The sequence below is a fragment of the Gymnodraco acuticeps genome, unplaced genomic scaffold (genome assembly GCF_902827175.1).
Source record: "Gymnodraco acuticeps unplaced genomic scaffold, fGymAcu1.1, whole genome shotgun sequence".
Lineage (NCBI taxonomy): Eukaryota > Metazoa > Chordata > Actinopteri > Perciformes > Bathydraconidae > Gymnodraco > Gymnodraco acuticeps.
Window position 1 is genome coordinate 302,352 of NW_022991451.1, and position 21,684 is coordinate 324,035.

Consider the following 21,684-nt stretch of genomic DNA (forward strand, 5'->3'; position numbering starts at 1 on the left):
AAGTATGGTAGACATGTGGACATTATCCGGCTGAACAAAACGTGCATTTATCAAACAGGTTCGTTTTCCACAGCCCTTATTTCGAGCTATTTTCCAAAATCCTATGGAGAAATCCCATTGTTTTTTTGTCGAGGTAACCCATGTGCAGCTTACTTCCGGGTAAATACGCCATCCCTGCATCACTCTATTACACGGCTTGGTTGAATGCTCGATTCTGATTGGTCAATTTGTACATTTCAGAGGTTGTTAATACTCGCTTAAACTCTGCGGCTAAGCATCACATGACTGTTGCTACTGAGGATCAAGGGACTTTGTGCAGTCATATCAAGTCCTGTCGATTTCACGTCAGCTATGGACAACAGACCATAGGAAGTTAACACTAACGGGAACAGCAAAAGAAGACAGACTAACAAGGTATGGGCTCTGGCAGTTTTTAAAGACTGGTTAATGGAAAGAAAATGTGCACAGAGTTGGACAGTTACAAACCTCCATCAGTGCTGCTGTCATTTTAAGTTACGCTGCAGTTCAAGCCGCTGGTACGCAGTGGAACGGATTATTCCTGTCTTGGCGGAAGCAATACGATAATTTTTAAGTCAATAAAATCAGTTTTTGCCCTTATAATGATTTGAAGACATTTACATGTCAAAAACTTGTTACTGAATTACTGTCATCAAATAGAAGCCGTAGTTTACTTGTAACAGCGACGAGAGGAATGTTTTTTTTGAAAATACTGAGTAATTACCAACTATTTCGCCAGATGTAGAAAACGTCTTTATTTTTGTGTTAGGGATGCCTCATTCCACATGTTTTATGAGTAATAAATTATATTTGACAATGGCCCATGTTTACCAACAAGTGGCTGTGAAATGTCTCACCTCTCTTTAGGTAAATATGTACTCTCCCACACTTCACTATCACAGAGTGATATAAAGGGGGGGTAAAGAGAGACTGATAATGACATAAAGAGAGAGAGGGGCCATATTAGGGGTGTAAACAGTGGTTGAATGAGCTGACAGTGTGAGCACAGCTGATAGTGTTTAAGTCACACAGTCTGTGTTTGCAGGTCCTGCATTGTTCTCTGCTGCCTCTGGCTGTGTTTTACAGCGTAATTATAACTTATTTCACTGGAAAACACCACCATGCTATACATTCCCATCTGCTTGCCTTTCACTTCCTCCCTTATCCACAACCATAGATATGTGGTTGGGTTTCATGTCATCTTATGTCCATGATGCCAATGATGTTCAGTTGTTTAGTTCCTATGTAGAAAACTCTTGATGAACTTGATTTGACAGATGGACTAAGCATGGTGGTGTTTTTACCATGAACTGTTTCAACATACATACACTGCACTTAAACACATAAACGTGTGTATGAGCAGTGGATGTTTCAGGGTAGAAGTCCACCCCCCAACACATTTAATGTACACATCTGGTTTCTCTGGGATAAGTAGTAGTGGGTGGTTTGGCACGAATATCACAGTGAACCATGCTATAGGTCAATGCCAACAAACATTTAAGAGAATGTATAACAAAGGTCCTCAATAAATATCAATACATAAAAAATCGACGTGATCACAAAAAGCCCTTTTAAATGATTTACTGTATAATCTAATCTAGGGAAATCATCATGTCAAACTTTTTGCATTGCTTTATTTTGTGACCAATGACCTGCAGAACTGCAGTCGTTAAATGTTACATAATGCTGCATTGCCTCTGCTTGTCTCTACTCAACTGGGCTCTCTTTTTTGGTTTCCCTTTGCAATACCTCAGCTGACGTTCCAAGCGAGCTCAGCCAATACTAGAAAGTCACATTAAAACAATGTAGGTGTTCTACATTGTTTTACATTAGAACAATGTTGAACACTATACAAAAACTATTAAAAGTGAAATTGCATGAACCCTAGAGAAATATGCAACAGTGAAATGCTGTGTATGCAGTCAACACAAGAATGTGTTCAAACCATAGACTGTATATATAAATGGACGTAGGGTCCGTGACGTCACCCATAGGATTCTGCAGAGTTGCCGTGAAGCCCTTAGTAGGCGGAGTCGGCCACTAACGGCTCGACAGTGACGTCAGAGTTCAACTCCCGCCTGCTCCAAATAAGGGCAAAGAGGCGGAGCCGAGGCGGGACCTGCTGCCACCGAGTTGGAAGTTCCAGAGCTAGCTGAAGCTACCAAGCTAAGCTAACATGCTCCCCATCTGCACGCTGCCGTCGCATTTTACGTTTCTAAGGTAAGCGGACATTAAACTATTCAGCAAAACTATAAATAATAATCTAAGTTATTCAGTTTTAACATAATACTTCAGAATCTTAAAACCCCTTAACGTTTGTATGCAATTGTGCTAAATTCAACACTGGAATCAAGCAAATATTAATATGTTTGCATGACATTAGTTATTTATATTTTGATATCACTTAACTATACGTTTAATACATTTAAGTCAAGCTAAGGTACATGTGATGGTAGCTAGTTAGTGCTCTTACCTGTGAGGCCTCCTCCAAACAGCATAATAACCAGACTGTATCATTAAAACTAAGTACTAGTTATAGATCCTTGACTTTAGACAAACAATTCAAAAGACAAAATGTATTTAAAGACCAATCTTTATTTGAATGTGCCTCTTAACCTGAGATATTAGTTATACAGTAATAGTATTGACAATCTAAAAAAACTGAGCAACTCAACAGTCAACTTTATGTTTCTTATTGTCTAAAGCATTTATTATTTTCATTTTCCCCCTCTCATATTCAGTGTGGACGGATTGAGACAGCATGGTGTCCAGAGAGCAGGAGAGACTTCAGGGAGAAACCTCCATGTGATGGACGTCCTGTCTGTTGGTTTGGAGAGGACTGAGGGTCTTTCCTCTGCGAGGAGGACCAGGCCTGATGGAGGAGCCCATGCTGGACAAAGCTGATACCAACTGCACAGGCCTAGTCGGTCACTTTATTTGACTAAATGTGTTTAATACATTTAATAGGTTTACACCTTCTGTCCATATGTGCTTTTTATTTAAAACATTTGATTAACTTTTGGTTCACATTTCAATAAATTGTATTTGTATTTGCTCTCCTTTTGTCCATTATTCTTACTGAAAATGTTAGATTACACATTCACATCTGACTGAAGATTGGCCCCATTTATTTGTGACGTTGCAAAACAAGGTACATGTTGTGAAGCTCATAAAGTGAGGCAAATAGAAATAATCAGCTGATGGAGTGTAGATGTGGAAATAGCTGCATTCGATCAGCTGACTGTGTTTTCACAATAAAAGTAGTTTCTTAGTGAATGTCCTGTACCGGTCTTAAAATCTCATAACATCAGCTTTTAATGTTCCTCTTGGATGTTCTTCTTGACCCTCAGAGAAGGAGAAAATGTCGTGTCTTTCAGGCATGTCCTTTCCTAACAAAAATGACAGGAAACATAAAACATATTATTGCAGAACAAGTGTGTTATTTATGAAAGCGGTGTGTTTGTGTGTTTAGGGGCTGTAGATATAATTATTTTGTAATTGTAATGTTTTTTTTTTATTTCAACAATGAGCTACAAAGACAATCAGATTATGAATGAACAGTATGAAGTTCATCAACATTGAAATATATGTTATTATCAAAATAATATTTAACTGTTATCAAAACGTAGTGCAACTGTAGAAGCTTGCTCTGTTGTCTCACTGAAAGAATCACTTACATCACACAATACCACGTTTTTTACAGACAATATTGAGAGATAAATAGTAGCAGTTCTCACTATGTGTTAAATAGCTTTGCCTTCAATACATTAAATTAGAAAGCTGACAAAGTCATATTGCTTGTTATCATCTAAATGTAACTTTTTGCATGGAAAAAACCCTCAACTTAACTGATGTGTAGGTGATCTAGTATTGTTTAATGGAATGTATATCAGTGTATTCAAGTCAATACTTCATTCATTTAAACCAATATCTTTCTTGATTCTTTGTACAGTATGAAAAAAGAGTCTTTGTACCTGTGCTGAAGTTCACTGCTGTGAGGAGTCCAGTTCTGTCTCTCACTCTCTGGTCCAGCCTGTCTGCATCACCTGGACACCTTAAACAAACAAACAGATATATATATATATATATATATATATAGATATAGATATATATATAGATATATATATATAGATATATATATATATATATATTAGGGGTGTAACGGTACACGTACCCGTACCGACATTATTCGGTACGGGCCCTTCGGTTCGGTACAGGTGTGTACCGAAGTGTACCGAAGTGTACCGAACGAATATAACGTTAAACGTAAAAAATTGAGAACGTGAACAACTTTTTGGAAGTAATCTCAGGTGCTGCGTCGCAGCATTCAGAGTCATTTGCTCACATTGGGTTCAACGCGTCATAGAGCGAGCAAGTCATTTCATTGGATGAGAGGCATACTATGAGAGCTGGTCAGAGGGATGCGTTCAAATGTAGTCAGTAATTTTAGGAACTGTCGAAAATTAATGGCGAACGCAGATAAAGTTGAGCTCGAAAATCCTCCAGCATCATTGAAGTCTCCGGTTTGGGAACATTTTGGTTTCGCAGTTACGTACAAGGATGAAGGACAAAGACAGGTGGACCGAACCAAAGCTGTTTGTCGGCATTGTTCAACTAAAATTGGTTACGCGGCTGGCAATACATCAAACTTGCACACTCTTGAAAAGGCATCACCCGAACGTGAATATCACCGGTACCAAAAGAAAAAAGACTGAAGTGCAAACCCAACTCCCACTAGCATTTAAGCCTCCACCACTCGCAGAGAGTTCAGACCGAGCCAAAGCTATTACAAACGCCAAATATCCTTATGTTGCCATGTTAGCAAAGCGCTACCTGGCTGTATCTGCTACCTCTGTCCCTAGCGAGAGGGTGTTCTCCACAGCAGGAGACATTGTTAGTGCCAGCAGATCTGCCCTTTCGGCAAGCAATGTGGACAAGTTAATTTTTCTTTAAAAAAACATGAAAATACAATGACAAGCAAGTCATAATGTCAAGCTGGCTGCTTAGGAACTAGTACAGTACAGTTCAAATACAGATTATTTCAGTTCATCGAAAAGCTGCACCTTAATGTTTATTTTATTTTGTATTTTTTTTAGTGAAGATTCACAGTTTAATAAAAAATAAAAAACCCAAAACTAATAGTTTATGTTTTGTGAGTACTAGTAGCCTACAGTAAAGTTCAAATACAGATTATTTCAGTTCATCGAAATGCTGCACCTTAATGTTTATTTTATTATATTTTGTATTTATTTGAGTGAATACATTATTCACAGTTTAATAATAATAAAAAAATATATATATATATATGTTTTGTGAAAAAAAATTCTGCTGTACCGAAAACGTACCGAACCGAACCGTGACCAAAAAACCGAGGTACGTACCGAACCGAAATGTTTGTGAACCGTTACACCCCTAATATATATAGATATAGATATATAGATATATATATGATATATAGATATAGATATATATATATATATATATATATATATGATATATATATATATATAGATATATATATATATATATAGATATATGTAAAGTACCATGTGTACAAACAATATAACTGATTCTCTTCTGTTGAACATGTTGGATTGTGTATTGTCCGAGTCAGGGGCCTTTTTATTTTACTGTAACTTTGGAAATTGTGTTACCAATGCTTACTGTTTATTTGATACCCATTTGGTAATGCAATTAATAAAAACAACAAGGTTTGGGTTCGTTCTTCAGATGACTGTGACGTTAACGTGTAAGCTCAATAATGAACTCCAGCTCAACCAACCATATTGTAATATCTAAGTAATCATCTTGAAATATTACATTAATAATTGTAATATACACACATCTTATTGTGAGGTTGATTTCACATACACTACTTCGACATTAGCTTGTCTACATACTTGAGCATAGCCAATTTAAATTAACCTTAGATGCATACAGTTCTACCTACATAATAAAATATCTCTAAGTTACAAGGATGTAACCTTATTTTATCAACCTCAAACAGAAGCCGTTTGTTCAACAGTATTATCCCACTTAACACTTGTCTATCCATCCATCCATCCATCTTCTTCCGCTTATCCGTGGTCGGGTCGCGGGGGTAGCAGTTCCAGCAGAGAGCCCCAAACTTTCTTTTCCCTGGCGACATCAACCAGCTCTGACTGGGGGATCCCAAGGCGCTCCCAGGCCAGCGAAGAGATATAATCCCTCCACCTGGTCCTAGGTCTACCCCTTGGTCTCTTCCCAGCTGGACGTGCCTGGAACACCTCCCTAGGGAGGCGCCCAGGTGGCATCCTAACTAGGTGCCCGAACCACCTCAACTGGCTCCTTTCGACGCGAAGGAGGAGCGGCTCAACTCCGAGTCCCTCCCTGATGACCGAACTTCTCACCTTATCCCTAAGGGAGACACCAGCCACCCTGCGGAGAAAACCCATCTCGGCCGCTTGTATCCGCGATCTCGTTCTTTCGGTCATGACCCATCCTTCATGACCATAGGTGAGGGTAGGAACGAAAATGGCCCGGTAGACAGAGAGCTTTGCCTTCTGGCTCAGCTCCCTTTTCGTCACAACGGTGCGGTAAAGCGACTGCAGTACCGCTCCCGCTGCTCCGATTCTCCGGCCCATCTCACGCTCCATTGTTCCCTCACTCGAGAACAAGACCCCGAGATACTTGAACTCCTTCACTTGGGGTAAGGACTCATTCCCTACTTGAAGTGGACAGTCCATCGGTTTCCTGCTGAGAACCATGGCCTCAGATTTGGAGGTGCTGATCCTCATCCCAGCCGCTTCACACTCGGTTGCGAACCGATCCAGTGAGTGCTGAAGGTCGCAGACCGATGAAGCCATTAGAACCACATCATCTGCAAAAAGCAGTGGTGCAATCCTTAGTCCACCGAACTGCAGACCCCCTCCCCCATGACTACGCCTCGAAACCCGATCCATGTATATTACAAACAGGATTGGTGACAAAGCGCAGCCCTGGCGGAGGCCAACCCTCACCGGAAATGGGTCCGACTTACTGCCGAGGACCCGGACACAGCTCTCGCTTTGGGAGTACAGAGATTGGATGGCCCTGAGTAGAGACCCCCTCACCCCATACTCCCGCAGCACCTCCCACAGTAACTCCCTGGGAACTCGGTCATACGCCTTCTCCAAGTCTACAAAACACATGTAGACCGGATAAGCGTATTCCCAGGCCCCCTCCAGGATCCTTGCGAGAGTAAAAAGCTGATCCGTCGTTCCACGACCAGGACGGAATCCGCATTGTTCCTCCTCAATCTGAGGTTCGACAATCGGCCTGACCCTCCTTTCGAGTACCTTAGAGTAAACCTTCCCGGGGAGGCTGAGTAGTGTGATGCCTCTGTAATTGGCACACACCCTCTGATCCCCCTTTTTAAAAAGGGGGACCACCACCCCGGTCTGCCACTCCTTCGGTACTGTTTCCGACTTCCACGCAACGTTGATGAGACGTGTCAACCATGACATAACACTTGTCTATTTCGTTGTAACCTTTATATATACAGTCTATGATTTTAACTTGGAGGCTACGATTACAATCGTTAGCACCAATGTAGCTACCATAGCTTACATGCTAACCCAAGCCTTACCATTCATTACGTAGCTGAGTAAAATCATTAACACATAAATAAAGCACTAGAATTTCACTTACCGCAAAACCGCATTCATGCACCGTCTGTTTTAACCGCAGAGCGAGTCACAATAGTCCGATATATAAGCATGAAGAACAAACAACCACGGCCGGCTACAAGTTGTGTTTCCTGGATGAGCTGAGCAGGCAGAGTCCCTGTAGCTAGCTTCACGGAGCAGCTAGCAGAGAGACAAGAAGCTAACAGCGGCAGGCACTTGACAGAGCCGTCACTCAATGTGACCACGCCCTAATTTATGCACAAACTTTAAGACCTAATATAAATAAAAGGGTCGCATTAGAAAACAATTCACTCACAGATCCATAATCATGAAGGTGGAATCTAACTATATCGATAATAAAATGTATGGAGCCAGGGGTAGAAACATGTTTTTTTCTGCTGTAAAGTTGGGCATTTTAACATGGGGGTCTATGGAAATTGCTCCTTTCTGCAGCCATCGCCTATCGGCCAATATATGAACTGCAGTGTGTGGCACTTCCGTATTGGCTTCCCGGCTCTACCCCACAGTTTGCCACTTGGTTCAAACACATTCTCTGGTCTGGATCTGAAATTTTTCATTTGCTGCTCATTCCTGTTTTTGTCTTGGATTTTCATATAACAAATGTGTCAGTGTATAACCAGTATAACTGTTCCAAAATTAACTGAGATAAATGTTTCTGATCACCGCCTGAATATGGGTGGTTTTGTTCAGACAACTTTAACTACTAGTTTAAGTTTAGGGAAAGACATTGGTCCCAGTTAAAAGAAAAACACTTTGTCCTTTGTTGATGTGAACATCTGTCTTTGGTGTTTGAATCAAACACACATGGTAAGCCCAACCCTGGCCCTCAGTGGTATACAATGAGTCTAAATGTTAAAATACTTTGTTTGTCATTACCCTCCCAAAAGACCAATATAATTCCATTTACCAACTCCTGATCTGCCAACACAATGCTTAAGGTTGGGAGGGGTCATGCACCTTAAATGCACCTTAAATGCCCCTATATACTTAAATTAATTTGTTGATTGCCACTATCTTCCCTGCCCTGAGGCGGGCAGGGAAGATAGTGGCCGACCCCTGCCACCCTGGACACAAACTGTTCACCCCCCTCCCCTCTGGCAGGAGGCTGCGCTCCATCAGGACCAAAACCTCTCGCCACCTGAACAGTTTGTACCCCTCCGCTACCGGCCCAGACACAACGTATACTCTATATGCATTACATTAATGCACACAATGTTCAAATAAATACTGCTTACTGCACATATTCTTATTTCATATTCATGTTTTATATTCTATAACTCATTGCATTCCATTTAGCTGTAAATTACTGCTTTATTTTATTGCTATTTAACTATATTTTATTACAGGGTCCTTACATTTTATTTTTTTTTATATTAGATTTTTTGTTTTATATGGAGATTCTTTGTTTTATATTTTATGTATGCACCATGACATCAAGTCAAATTCCTCGTATGTGTGAACCTACCTGGCAATAAACCCGTTTCTGATTCGGATTTCTGATTCGGATCAAAACGGTCCACTTACATGCAAAAACCCTCCCGTTTTTTATACATTTGATCAATTTCTGATGGTTGGATGGACATTGGATTGGCTGCCAACAGAATGTGTCTGTCCTGACTCCTGTGTGAGGTTTCCTCCACCCAGCTGAGAGTCTCATAATCACAACACAAACATGGCCTCAGAGGTCAGCAAATTGGATGACGTGTCTTAAGCATCTCCATAGCCAGGCAAATGAGAGCAGCTTGTCCTTGTGGAAGTGAATGCTGGATGGGGTCAGACTATCATCCCATAATAAAAGTGTGGACACAAAACATTACAACTGTTTACCTAATATATTTACGATTAAGGGATTTTAAAAGATGCTTAAGCTATGGAATGTGTCTGAAAGAAATATTCTTCATCCTCCTTAATAGATCCCTCCTCATTATGACAGCTACAATACCAAATAAAAAGCTGTTATCACGTAACAAGAGAAGAAGACAGGGTGTTCTGAGGATATTTGATATATTGAGGACTTCAGGAGACATCCCCTTTACCCTCTTACTTACTGGTTGTTTGGATAGATACACAGATTATGCATGGTCCATGACAAAGCTGTTTTAGGTAAGCCTTTGCCCTTTGGTTTCCAAAGCCTAACAACAGAGAAACTATCAATATTGATTGATTCTGCAACGGGAAGGAATTAGGTGTTGGGGAGCAAAGGGTAAATAGCCTGCATTTATATTGTGCTTTTCTAGTCTTAGTGACGACTTCAAGTGCTTCAGAACCCAAGCCAGCTTTAAACAATTCTGTGTAGGTGAGGGATCGAACCACCAAACTTTCACTTGTGGGGCTTTCACACCAACGCGGTTCCAGGGCCGGTTCGGAGCTGTAAGAAATTAAAATCAATGTTGATATGGCCTAATTAAAATACAGGGTTTTAATTTAAAGCAGTTTTATTCTGAAAAACCGGAAGTTTACACTAACTTTTAACTTACAACTTTTATTCTGAAGATTCTTCATTTCCGGTTAGCATTAGCATGTGGCTAACGTTTTCAAACCGTGAATTGAAGGTGAAATGGTGTTGCACAACTAAACACACTGTTTTTAACTCACTTATTGACGCTGCAAAACGTTTATTAGGGAATGTTTAAATAACCACAGACATTAGAATGATGTAATTTAGAAACAGAAAACGGCAGGATTTGCATTGGACACGCCCCCGTCGACGCCGGCCACTCGCGAATTTCATTTAGTGTCATCGTATCATTTGTTTAATTAAATGTTGTTAACTTTTATAAGTGTGGTACACCCAAGCGGCAAACTGTGGGGTAGAGCCATGGATGTATAATAAGAGGGTAGAGCGGGGAAGCCAATACGGAAGTGCCACACACTGCAGTTCATATATTGGCCGATAGGCGATGGCTGCAGAAAGGAGCGATTTCCATAGACCCCCATGTTAAAATGCCCAACTTTACAGCAGAAAAAAACATGTTTCTACCCCTGGCTCCATACATTTTTATTATCGATATAGTTAAATTCCACCTTCATGATTATGGATCTGTGAGTGAATTGTTTTCTAACGCGACCCTTTTATTTATATTAGGTCTTAAAATGTGTGCATAAATTAGGGCGTGGTCACATTGAGTGACGGCTCTGTCAAGTGCCTGCCGCTGTTAGCTTCTTGTCTCTCTGCTAGCTGCTCCGTGAAGCTAGCTACAGGGACTCTGCCTGCTCAGCTCATCCAGGAAACACAACTTGTAGCCGGCCGTGGTTGTTTGTACTTCATGCTTATATATCGGACTATTGTGACTCGCTCTGCGGTTAAAACAGACGGTGCATGAATGCGGTTTTGCGGTAAGTGAAATTCTAGTGCTTTATTTATGTGTTAATGATTTTACTCAGCTACGTAATGAATGGTAAGGCTTGGGTTAGCATGTACGCTAGTGGTAGCTACATCGGTGCTAACGATTGTAATCGTAGCCTCCAAGTTAAAATCATAGACTGTATATATAAAGGTTACAACGAAATAGACAAGTGTTAAGTGGGATAATACTGTTGAACAAACGGCTTCTGTTTGAGGTTGATAAAATAAGGTTACATCCTTGTAACTTAGAGATATTTTATTATGTAGGTAGAACTGTATGCATCTAAGGTTAATTTAAATTGGCTATGCTCAAGTATGTAGACAAGCTAATGTCGAAGTAGTGTATGTGAAATCAACCTCACAATAAGATGTGTGTATATTACAATTATTAATGTCATATTTCAAGATGATTACTTAGATATTACAATATGGTTGGTTGAGCTGGAGTTCATTATTGAGCTTACACGTTAACGTCACAGTCATCTGAAGAACGAACCCAAACCTTGTTGTTTTTATTAATTGCATTACCAAATGGGTATCAAATAAACAGTAAGCATTGGTAACACAACTTCCAAAGTTACAGTAAAATAAAAAGGCCCCTGACTCGGACAATACACAATCCAACATGTTCAACAGAAGAGAATCAGTTATATTGTTTGTACACATGGTACTTTACATATATATATCAGGGTTTCCGTTAGCCGGTAATTACCGGTTTTTAGCTGGTAACATTTATTAAAAACCGGTAAATTCAAAACCTGCCGGTCAAAATGTCTGGTAATAATTAGGAAGGCTCCGATAGATCGGCCACCGGTCATTATCGGCCGATATTCACTCTTAATAGTTTGATCGGTGCTCTATATAAAGAACGATCAGGAGAGCTGGATCTGATCGATATGGACATAAACGCGAGTGAAGTATAACCGGACACGCGAGAGAGAGATCAGATCAGCTGCTGAGTCAGACCGAGACACGCAGCTCTGCATAATCACCTGAAGCCCCGCCCACTGTTTAGCGAGCTGCATGAGAAACTGACGGGCTGTCAGGAGAGAGAGGGAGGGAGAGGGGCAAAGAGATGATCCGTTTCTCCCGTGTTATTATTCAAAGTTAATGTAAACTTTTGAATAATGTACTTCATCTACTACAAGTAGTTTGTTTGAATGTAATAATTATGTTGTTTGTTGTTTGTGGAATCATTTATTGAAAAATGGATCTGAATTGTTCGATCTGTTACGATTATAGACTGAAGCAATATAAAAATGAGCCCCGTGAACTGAGTTTTAAACTGAAGCATATCTGCTCATAGTCCGGTAATTACCTGCTAACGGAAACTCTGCTACACAACTCTTACTATTATTATTGAAATATGACCGGTAAGTTTCAAATTTGTCCGGTAAAATAAATTCTGCCCGGACATTTGACCGGCGAGAAAAAATCCTAGCGGAAACCCTGATATATATATATATATCTGTTTGTTTAAGGTGTCCAGGTGATGCAGACAGGCTGGACCAGAGAGTGAGAGACAGAACTGGACTCCTCACAGCAGTGAACTTCAGCTCAGGTACAAAGACTATTTTTTCATACTGTACAAAGAATCAAGAAAGATATTGGTTTAAATGAATGAAGTATTGACTTGAATACACTGATATACATTCCATTAAACAATACTAAATACTAGATCACCTACACATCAGTTAAGTTGAGGGTTTTTTCCATCCAAAAAGTTACATTTAGATGATAACAAGCAATATGACTGTCAGCTTTCTAATTTAATGTATTGAAGGCAAAGATATTTAACGCATAGTGAGAACTGCTACTATTTATCTCTCAATATTGTCTGTAAAAAACGTGGTATTGTGTGATGTAAGTGATTCTTTCAGTGAGACAACAGAGCAAGCTTCTACAGTTGCACTACGTTTTGATAACAGTTAAATATTATTTTGATAATAACATATATTTCAATGTTGATGAACTTCATACTGTTCATTCATAATCTGATTGTCTTTGTAGCTCATTGTTGAAATAAAAAAAAAACATTACAATTACAAAATAATTATATCTACAGCCCCTAAACACACAAACACACCGCTTTCATAAATAACACACTTGTTCTGCAATAATATGTTTTATGTTTCCTGTCATTTTTGTTAGGAAAGGACATGCCTGAAAGACACGACATTTTCTCCTTCTCTGAGGGTCAAGAAGAACATCCAAGAGGAACATTAAAAGCTGATGTTATGAGATTTTAAGACCGGTACAGGACATTCACTAAGAAACTACTTTTATTGTGAAAACACAGTCAGCTGATCGAATGCAGCTATTTCCACATCTACACTCCATCAGCTGATTATTTCTATTTGCCTCACTTTATGAGCTTCACAACATGTACCTTGTTTTGCAAAGTCACAAATAAATGGGGCCAATCTTCAGTCAGATGTGAATGTGTAATCTAACATTTTCAGTAAGAATAATGGACAAAAGGAGAGCAAATACAAATACAATTTATTGAAATGTGAACCAAAAGTTAATCAAATGTTTTAAATAAAAAGCACATATGGACAGAAGGTGTAAACCTATTAAATGTATTAAACACATTTAGTCAAATAAAGTGACCGACTAGGCCTGTGCAGTTGGTATCAGCTTTGTCCAGCATGGGCTCCTCCATCAGGCCTGGTCCTCCTCGCAGAGGAAAGACCCTCAGTCCTCTCCAAACCAACAGACAGGACGTCCATCACACGGAGGTTTCTCCCTGAAGTCTCTGCTGCTCTCTGGACACCATGCTGTCTCAATCCGTCCACACTGAATATGAGAGGGGGAAAATGAAAATAATAAATGCTTTAGACAATAAGAAACATAAAGTTGACTGTTGAGTTGCTCAGTTTTTTTAGATTGTCAATACTATTACTGTATAACTAATATCTCAGGTTAAGAGGCACATTCAAATAAAGATTGGTCTTTAAATACATTTTGTCTTTTGAATTGTTTGTCTAAAGTCAAGGATCTATAACTGGTACTTAGTTTTAATGATACAGTCTGGTTATTATGCTGTTTGGAGGAGGCCTCACAGGTAAGAGCACTAACTAGCTACCATCACATGTACCTTAGCTTGACTTAAATGTATTAAACGTATAGTTAAGTGATATCAAAATATAAATAACTAATGTCATGCAAACATATTAATATTTGCTTGATTCCAGTGTTGAATTTAGCACAATTGCATACAAACGTTAAGGGGTTTTAAGATTCTGAAGTATTATGTTAAAACTCAATAACTTAGATTATTATTTATAGTTTTGCTGAACAGTTTCATGTCCGCTTACCTTAGAAACGTAAAATGCGACGGCAGCGTGCAGATGGGGAGCATGTTAGCTTAGCTTGGTAGCTTCAGCTAGCTCTGGAACTTCCAACTCGGTGGCAGCAGGTCCCGCCTCGGCTCCGCCTCTTTGCCCTTATTTGGAGCAGGCGGGAGTTGAACTCTGACGTCACTGTCGAGCCGTTAGTGGCCGACTCCACCTACTAAGGGCTTCACGGCAACTCTGCAGAATCCTATGGGTGACGTCACGGACCCTACGTCCATTTAGTCTATGGGTACACCCCAAAAATGGTACAATTATTTGTGTATTTACTTTTATTTATTTTTGCTAAACAGTGAATTTATTGTTTTGAAAAGCTCAACATTATCTGTATTTATTTTGGTGCCATTCATATGATTTTATGGTTTAACTGTACTGTTTGAGAAACAGTAATAGTAAGTAGCGCCAAGGTGGAACCTTTGGCAGGTGAGCAGTGAGTATGGAGTCAGATTTGGGTCAATATTCTAGCGCCGTTACCGTTATATATATAAATTAATTTGATATAAAAAAAATGACACATTAATTCTAGGAGTGCAATACTTTTACAAACACTATAGTAATAATATGCATTCATTATGACAACATCATACTATTACTATAGGAGTGTTCTATAGTGTGTTCAAAAAACAACTACAGAAACACTATATATTATACTATAGTAGTACTATTTAAAATAATATAGTCTTAATACGGAAACACCAACAAAAACACTATAGTAATACTTTTACAAACACTGTAGTAATAAAATGCATTCACTATGACAATATGCTATTAGGAGCAGGGACGTGCACAGACATTTGGAGGGGCTATTGCTCTAAACTGGAAAAAGGGCCTTTTGAAAATTCTAACATAAACTCGTAAAATAAAAACACAACACTGTCATTGCAAGTGACACTCAGTTGACTTTTATGTCTAACTGCTAAATTCGTTATTTGCAGTACATATCTCATTAAAATATCTAATGTTAGTAATTATTAAAGAAACAATGGGGACAATTCTGTTTTAATGTAGTTTTACCGTTGTTACTGCTGTGCAGTAACAACTGCCGTTGGCTACTGATAACATAGGGCTTCTATAATTAGCCTACCTTAAATAAACTCACTAATTAATTAAACCAGTTCAATACGCATTATTCTTATCATTCTTTATGAGCGTAGTAACGGTAAGGTATCTAATTACTTGTTTATTTAGAATTCCATAACTTAATAACAGAGATGGTCAAGCTAAAGTGGAGACATGGCAGAAATCCTCCAATAAAGCGGGACAGTGAAGTGTTTCTTGATTGCCCTCTCACGGAGAATTCTCCGTGAGAGGGCAATCAAGAAAAGAGAGCGAGGGTGAGGGAGTTTACGGAGCAGAGTAAAAGACACAGAAAGACAGAAGCACAATAACAAGTATATTTAGGTGGTTTTTTTTTAAGTAACCGACGGTGTCAAGAGGAAGTAAAGTCCCCTGGTTTGTCCCTCTAACGGGCAGGAGCCAGGGCAGGCATTTGGTGTGATCACCATAGCCATATGAGGTTGGACTCGGAGGGCTTTCCTTTGCTTCCAGCTGTCAGATTGTAAACAAAGTCACGTGACTGGGGGCAGATGACAGCGCGGACAAGGTGTGTTTCCCGCAGCGAGACGCTATAATACTAATTGTGGGCTTATCATGTTGATTCGGCCAGAATAGAAAACAAAAAAACTCTGGCTCTCTCCAGAGGGGCAGGTCAGGCAAAAATGGCAAAAAGGCCGATGCCCGGGCAACATTAGCCCGTACCTGTGCACGTCCCTGATTAGGAGTGTTCTATAGTGTGTTTAAAAAACAACTACAGAAACACTATATATTATAGGCTACTATAGTTATACTATTTAAAATAATATAGGAATACTACAAAGATCTAGATACATAGCCTAGTATTACTATTGAAATATTATAGGGCTACTATAGCTTAATTAATATAAATTAATGGCACTACAGAAAAAACTATTGTAATACAATAGGCTAGCTGGTGAAAAATACTACAGAACACTACAAACTTACTATAGGACACTATACAACTCTTATAGTATACTATAGTAATACTATAATTCATTTATAGTTCATTTCGTAAGGGAGGTGCATACAGCAGACAGTAGCTAGCAGTTTTCCACTCAAAAATATATTGTTTTATATAAATTATAACTAATTAATTAATATATATATATATATATATATATATTAGCTGTACACTTTACGAATATAATAGTTTTTTATGGACAACTTTACCATTCAATCTCGTCCAACTGATCTTGCTGCTGTCACTCCTCGGCTCTTGGTAGTTCAGGCATTTATCAAACCTGGCAACTCCGGGCTTCCTGGCAGCTGTCAATCAAAGTCCAGTGGCTCCGCCCCAAAGTGCCAGAAACTTTTCACGCTCGCGTAGACAGACTCCGCGAGCGAGTGAGGCTGACACTCCCGCGAGCGAGCAAGAGGGCTGTCTCTCTCGCGAGCGAGCGCATAGCCGCTTTAATCTGCGCGCGAGGGTCATTTCATGCGCGTGTAAAAGCACATTTTCCGCTCGTGAGTAGCTTGTTTTGCGTGCTAGAATATTGACCCAAATCTGACTCCATAGCTAACACCTGGGTTATTTTAGGGGGGACACTTCCGCCCCCTCAGAAGCAATCCAGACGATCAATCGGATCCTGTGTCTAATTCTTGCTGCTGCACTTTTCTGTTTTCTACAGGTCAGTACATGAGGAAAATGATCGATGTTAACTTGTGTAAATGAGATATAATGTTAGAGGTGTAAGAAAGTTTTGAGCATGTTTGACATAGTAACGGTATTTTAAAAATACTAAACTGTCGGCAACTATAGATGCCGTTTTCGCGGGCTTCAGCCGCGCCGTGTGTAAATGTGACCTGAGCGAAGGCTCGCAGGCAGGTTAGCTGCTGCGCACGGGTAATATGTTTTGTTCACCTGAGTGAAGTCTTGCAGGAACATCGCCTCGTGTTCTTTTGTTTATTAACACTGACAGTGTATTTATGTGAGCTCCATAATATGTTATATTTGGTAAAGATAGATATATTGATAGAAAGTATTATTTGATAGCATTATGTGTTTTATATTGACTATGTTGAATTTCTCCTTGAGATACAGTAATTGACTGACATAAGACGGATAACTTAAATGGAGAAATGTGATATGTTTGTAAAGTACAGCTATTTGAATGTAATTATGTGTACTTTGAATTTTGAATAAGAAGAAATCCAGACGATCAACCGGATCCTGTGTCTAATTCTTGCTGCTGCACTTTTCTGTTTTCTACAGATATAATTTATTGTTGCTGTGGTACCCAAGCTTTTGGGACCCGTAACATAAGCTTCCTTGTACTCTTTTCAGTTCATCCTGCTCTCAGGGCTAAATAAATCCTAACAGAGCTAGAGCCTGAAAAGCACCGTTTTTTCCTGTTCACACCGCAGCGGAGCCGCCTCTAAGCTCTGGAATCCGGTTCGTTTCAAGCACCAAAAAATGGTCTGTCTAGAAGCAAGAACCGCATACGTCACGCTTATGTCAGGGGGGGGGGGCGAGATTAACCTGAGCTAACAGGCGAGTACGGCAAATAAAAGTTGTAACAAGCAGTAGTGCTGAGCAAAGTGACTAGAACACAACCACACACTTATAAAAAAAACACACACTTTATAAAGTCAGGCAACACTAACCAGGCTTCATGTGATTCTGTTCATATGTGCCTTACTTTGACCATCCGTTCACTGTTATTGATCATTGTGGAGAGCAGGCAGACGTTTTGTTTTAGCAGCTATCGGATGGAATCAATACATGGGCTGCACAGGTTGTCATGTCCGACTATCACAAGTAGAATCATAATGAAAAATACGCCGGTAAAATGTGCCTGTAGAAAACGGCTTATGCCACAATATAGCAACAACAAGTAGTCAAGATAGTCAGTTTAGCTTTGGTTGCTATGCTAACATCACCCATTTTATACCAGAGAAACTTTCATTTGCAGGTCTCCCTTGAAAAAGAGATTGTTGATCTCAATGGGATTTTCACCTGGTTAAATAAAGGCTACAAACAAGCAAACATAACAGCGTTGTGATGCCAAACAGCGTCAATTCAGACTGAAACACATTCACTTATGGGGAATTGGGGATATGTATCAGCTGCTTGTGTGACAGTCAGACAGTGAATACTTTACAGCGGCTGCTGCCGTGTGAGCTAACCCGGAGCTAACGAGAGAATAAACTCCTGTGGAAGAGTAGCCAGCACTGCAGCGGTCGGTAAATGCCGATGAAACACATTATTAAACAATGAACCACGGTACTCTGGAGAAAAGTATAAGCTTGGAGAAGTCGTTATTTAATTTAATCTGGCTTTGTATGATTAAAAGCAACACGATAATCGACCCGACGCAGTCCCCCATTGTAGTTGTTGTTTTAGTGAGCGCCGTAACACTGTTGGGGACAAAATCAGCGACGTAAACGGTGACGTCATGACGCAGCAGCGGCAGCACCAGTCGGGCTCTGGGCGGTGTGAACAAAACAGGGGCTGAAAAGAAAAACCGATTCCGAACCAGAAAAGCTCTAGCACGGAGCTAGAACGGGAATCGCGTTGATGTGAAAGCCCTATTGGTGGCCGACCACTCTTCCTCCTGAGCCACAGCTACCCGATTAGTACAATTAAGAGTTTTACATTATATGTTATAGTGCATCAAAGTCCATAGAGTCAGGATGGACAGATGGAACTTCAACATGTCAGAAACACAGGAGATTATAATTTCTTGAATTCTACACACAGTCAACGTTGGTTTCATGTAGGGATCGACCGATATGGCTTTTTCAAGGCCGATACCGATTATTAGTAATCAAGGAGACCGATAACCGATATTTGGAACCGATATACATTTGCAGTAAAATCAGAAAATCTTGATGTCAAAATGTAGAATAACAAAAACTCCAACACAACTCAACACAACTTCTTTGAAATGCATTTAAGCATATATTATGTTTAATGAACTTTTAAACATCTTACAACTGGTTTCCTCTCTGTGCCCTTTTCTTTAGTGCAGTCATCTGCAATGAGTTAGAGAGAGAGACAAGAAGTGGGGCTGCAGGCTGACATGCTTAACTAACAATAATGCTTAATTCATTATATCAAAACAATGCCTGTCTATCTAGTATAACATCCCAATAAGCTGCTAGCAACTGCAAAACACTAGTGCTAGCTAATGTTTTGAAACTATTAAAAGTGAGGCTATTACAGTAGACCTAACGTTAGTCTAGTAGCCTCACTTCTAATATTTTGCTAAACATTTGCTAGATACATGTTGGCTAGCTAATGAGCTTCACATATCAACCTGAAAAACTGTGAGGCTCCACTCGCAAATGCTGCAGGTCAATCCGTTAGCACCATTACCACCGTTTAAATTCCAAGAACCAAATTGGTGATAGAAGAATGGAATTTTTTATTTTAATCCCAAATATAGCTGGGTAAGATTGGTGCTAATGGAGCCAAACTGATGTATGCCTAGTTGATATTCAACACCTGTATGTGAGTAATTAAGGCTGGTCTGAAAACAGTGCTCTGACGTGGCAGCGTGCCAGCATGCCAAACGAACCATCTGTCATCTTTCAGAGGAAGAGTTCATCTTCATCATCCAACATCCCCCTGATCTATCTTCTTCTCTTTATCCATTATGTTCAATGCTGTAAATGTCAATATCAAGGAGGGTTGACAGATGATTTCAGCCCCCCCCCCCCTCACCATCACCACTACACACATCGATATCAAACCCATGCTTTGCTAATCAGCTTAGCATTCTCTGGCTCCGCCTCACCCCACTCGTAGTGTAGGACTGATATCTGATTTTGCCGTGTCACTCATCCAGATGGACCCACGTTCAGACACTCAACCCCCCCCCCCCCCCCCCCCCATATCCTACACCACTTTGACCTCTGACCTCCTGTAGTGTTGCCTTGGAAACCTGTTTGGTGGAAGTGAGGAGGACCCATGAGGAGGAGGAGGTATCTGTGTTTGGTATTCCAGGCCAATCTCACGGCTGGTTAAGATCCATGAATAGAGAGTGAGCGTCTCGACCCCCCCATCCCCATCCCTCACTGTCTCTTGTCTTTTCTTGGGTTCTCTGCTCTGCTCTGGTGCCAGACAGATGGTTCGGAACACAAACATTAGTCTGAAGTTCAGAGAGCATTTCCTACCACCTTAACACATTACATTACATGAACTAGAGACAGCAAGAGAGTTGGTAAATAGGACACGATTCTTGAGACAAGGGACAGTCTGACAGTTGTTTTTCAACACTGTCAGATGAAGCTTTTTGTACATTCTCTTTCCTGTCCCCTTACATGGTTTGTTAGCTAGTACCTTTGTATATAAATATGTATTATATACAATATATATTTTTTTTTAAAGAAAGGAAATAACACGTTGTTTTGTCCCTTACCTCAATAATCAGTCACAAGGATAGCTTCCTACCAGTTTTTAGACAGGCCCACTCACTGTCATCGCACAGTGAAATTCAGTTGCAGTTTTACGGAAAAACAAAAGCTTGTCAAATACATCCAAAAGTTACCCAGAATCCCGGTCGGAATAGATTTAAGCTGCTGGTGGTATCGTCAGGTTTGATAAAGGTACTCAAATTGAAATTTAATCTGGCAGCTTCATCCAGAAAATAAACCTGACTTTTACTTTCAGGACCTTAAGTGCTACCTTAAATACTTATTTTACAGAACAATGTCGGCTAAAAGCATGAAAGTATTGCTGAAACAAGGTCCAAGTTCATGAAAACAAAACGTCCAAGAACCATTTAACAAACATTATTGCAGAACTGGTGGGAGAATTGGATTGGTATCAGTCAATAATCAATATAATCCTATATAATTATAAAAACATTTGGAGTACGTTTATTGTGATCTATGTTGTATTGTTGTATGCCAACATGGCTCTCTTGAAGCCCCGCCCCCCTCTCTGTGTGTAATTTATTTGAAACAATGATAACTTTCAGATGTTGTTCATCTATTTGAAATCTCTTTGAAATGAATGAGGTTTACACACAAATCATTTGCACTCACAAGTACAACAAAGTCAAGTATTAAAGGCCAGAAATTGCTGATCATATGTCATCAATTACACCCCCACCCCACTCACACACCTTAAAATAATTTACTAACATGTGTTGTCTTCATAGCTACACAATAAAGTCATTTGAAGAGTCTTGCATAAACTCAACAAGGAATTTGAGATGAAAGTCAAACAATATGCAAGCAGTATTTCAACACAAAGGAAATCTGCTTTTTTAAA

General features: G+C 39.8%; 1 long non-coding RNA gene across 1 annotated transcript in view; it reads left to right on the forward strand.

Annotated features, from left to right (window-relative positions):
- Window positions 1-282: 282 nt before the first annotated feature.
- Window positions 283-21,684, forward strand: part of LOC117532952 — a 23,809-nt gene continuing 2,407 nt past the window's right edge. The window contains exon 1 of the long non-coding RNA XR_004566964.1: window positions 283-414. This is a non-coding gene — a long non-coding RNA (uncharacterized LOC117532952). The remainder of the gene's footprint in view (window positions 415-21,684) is intronic.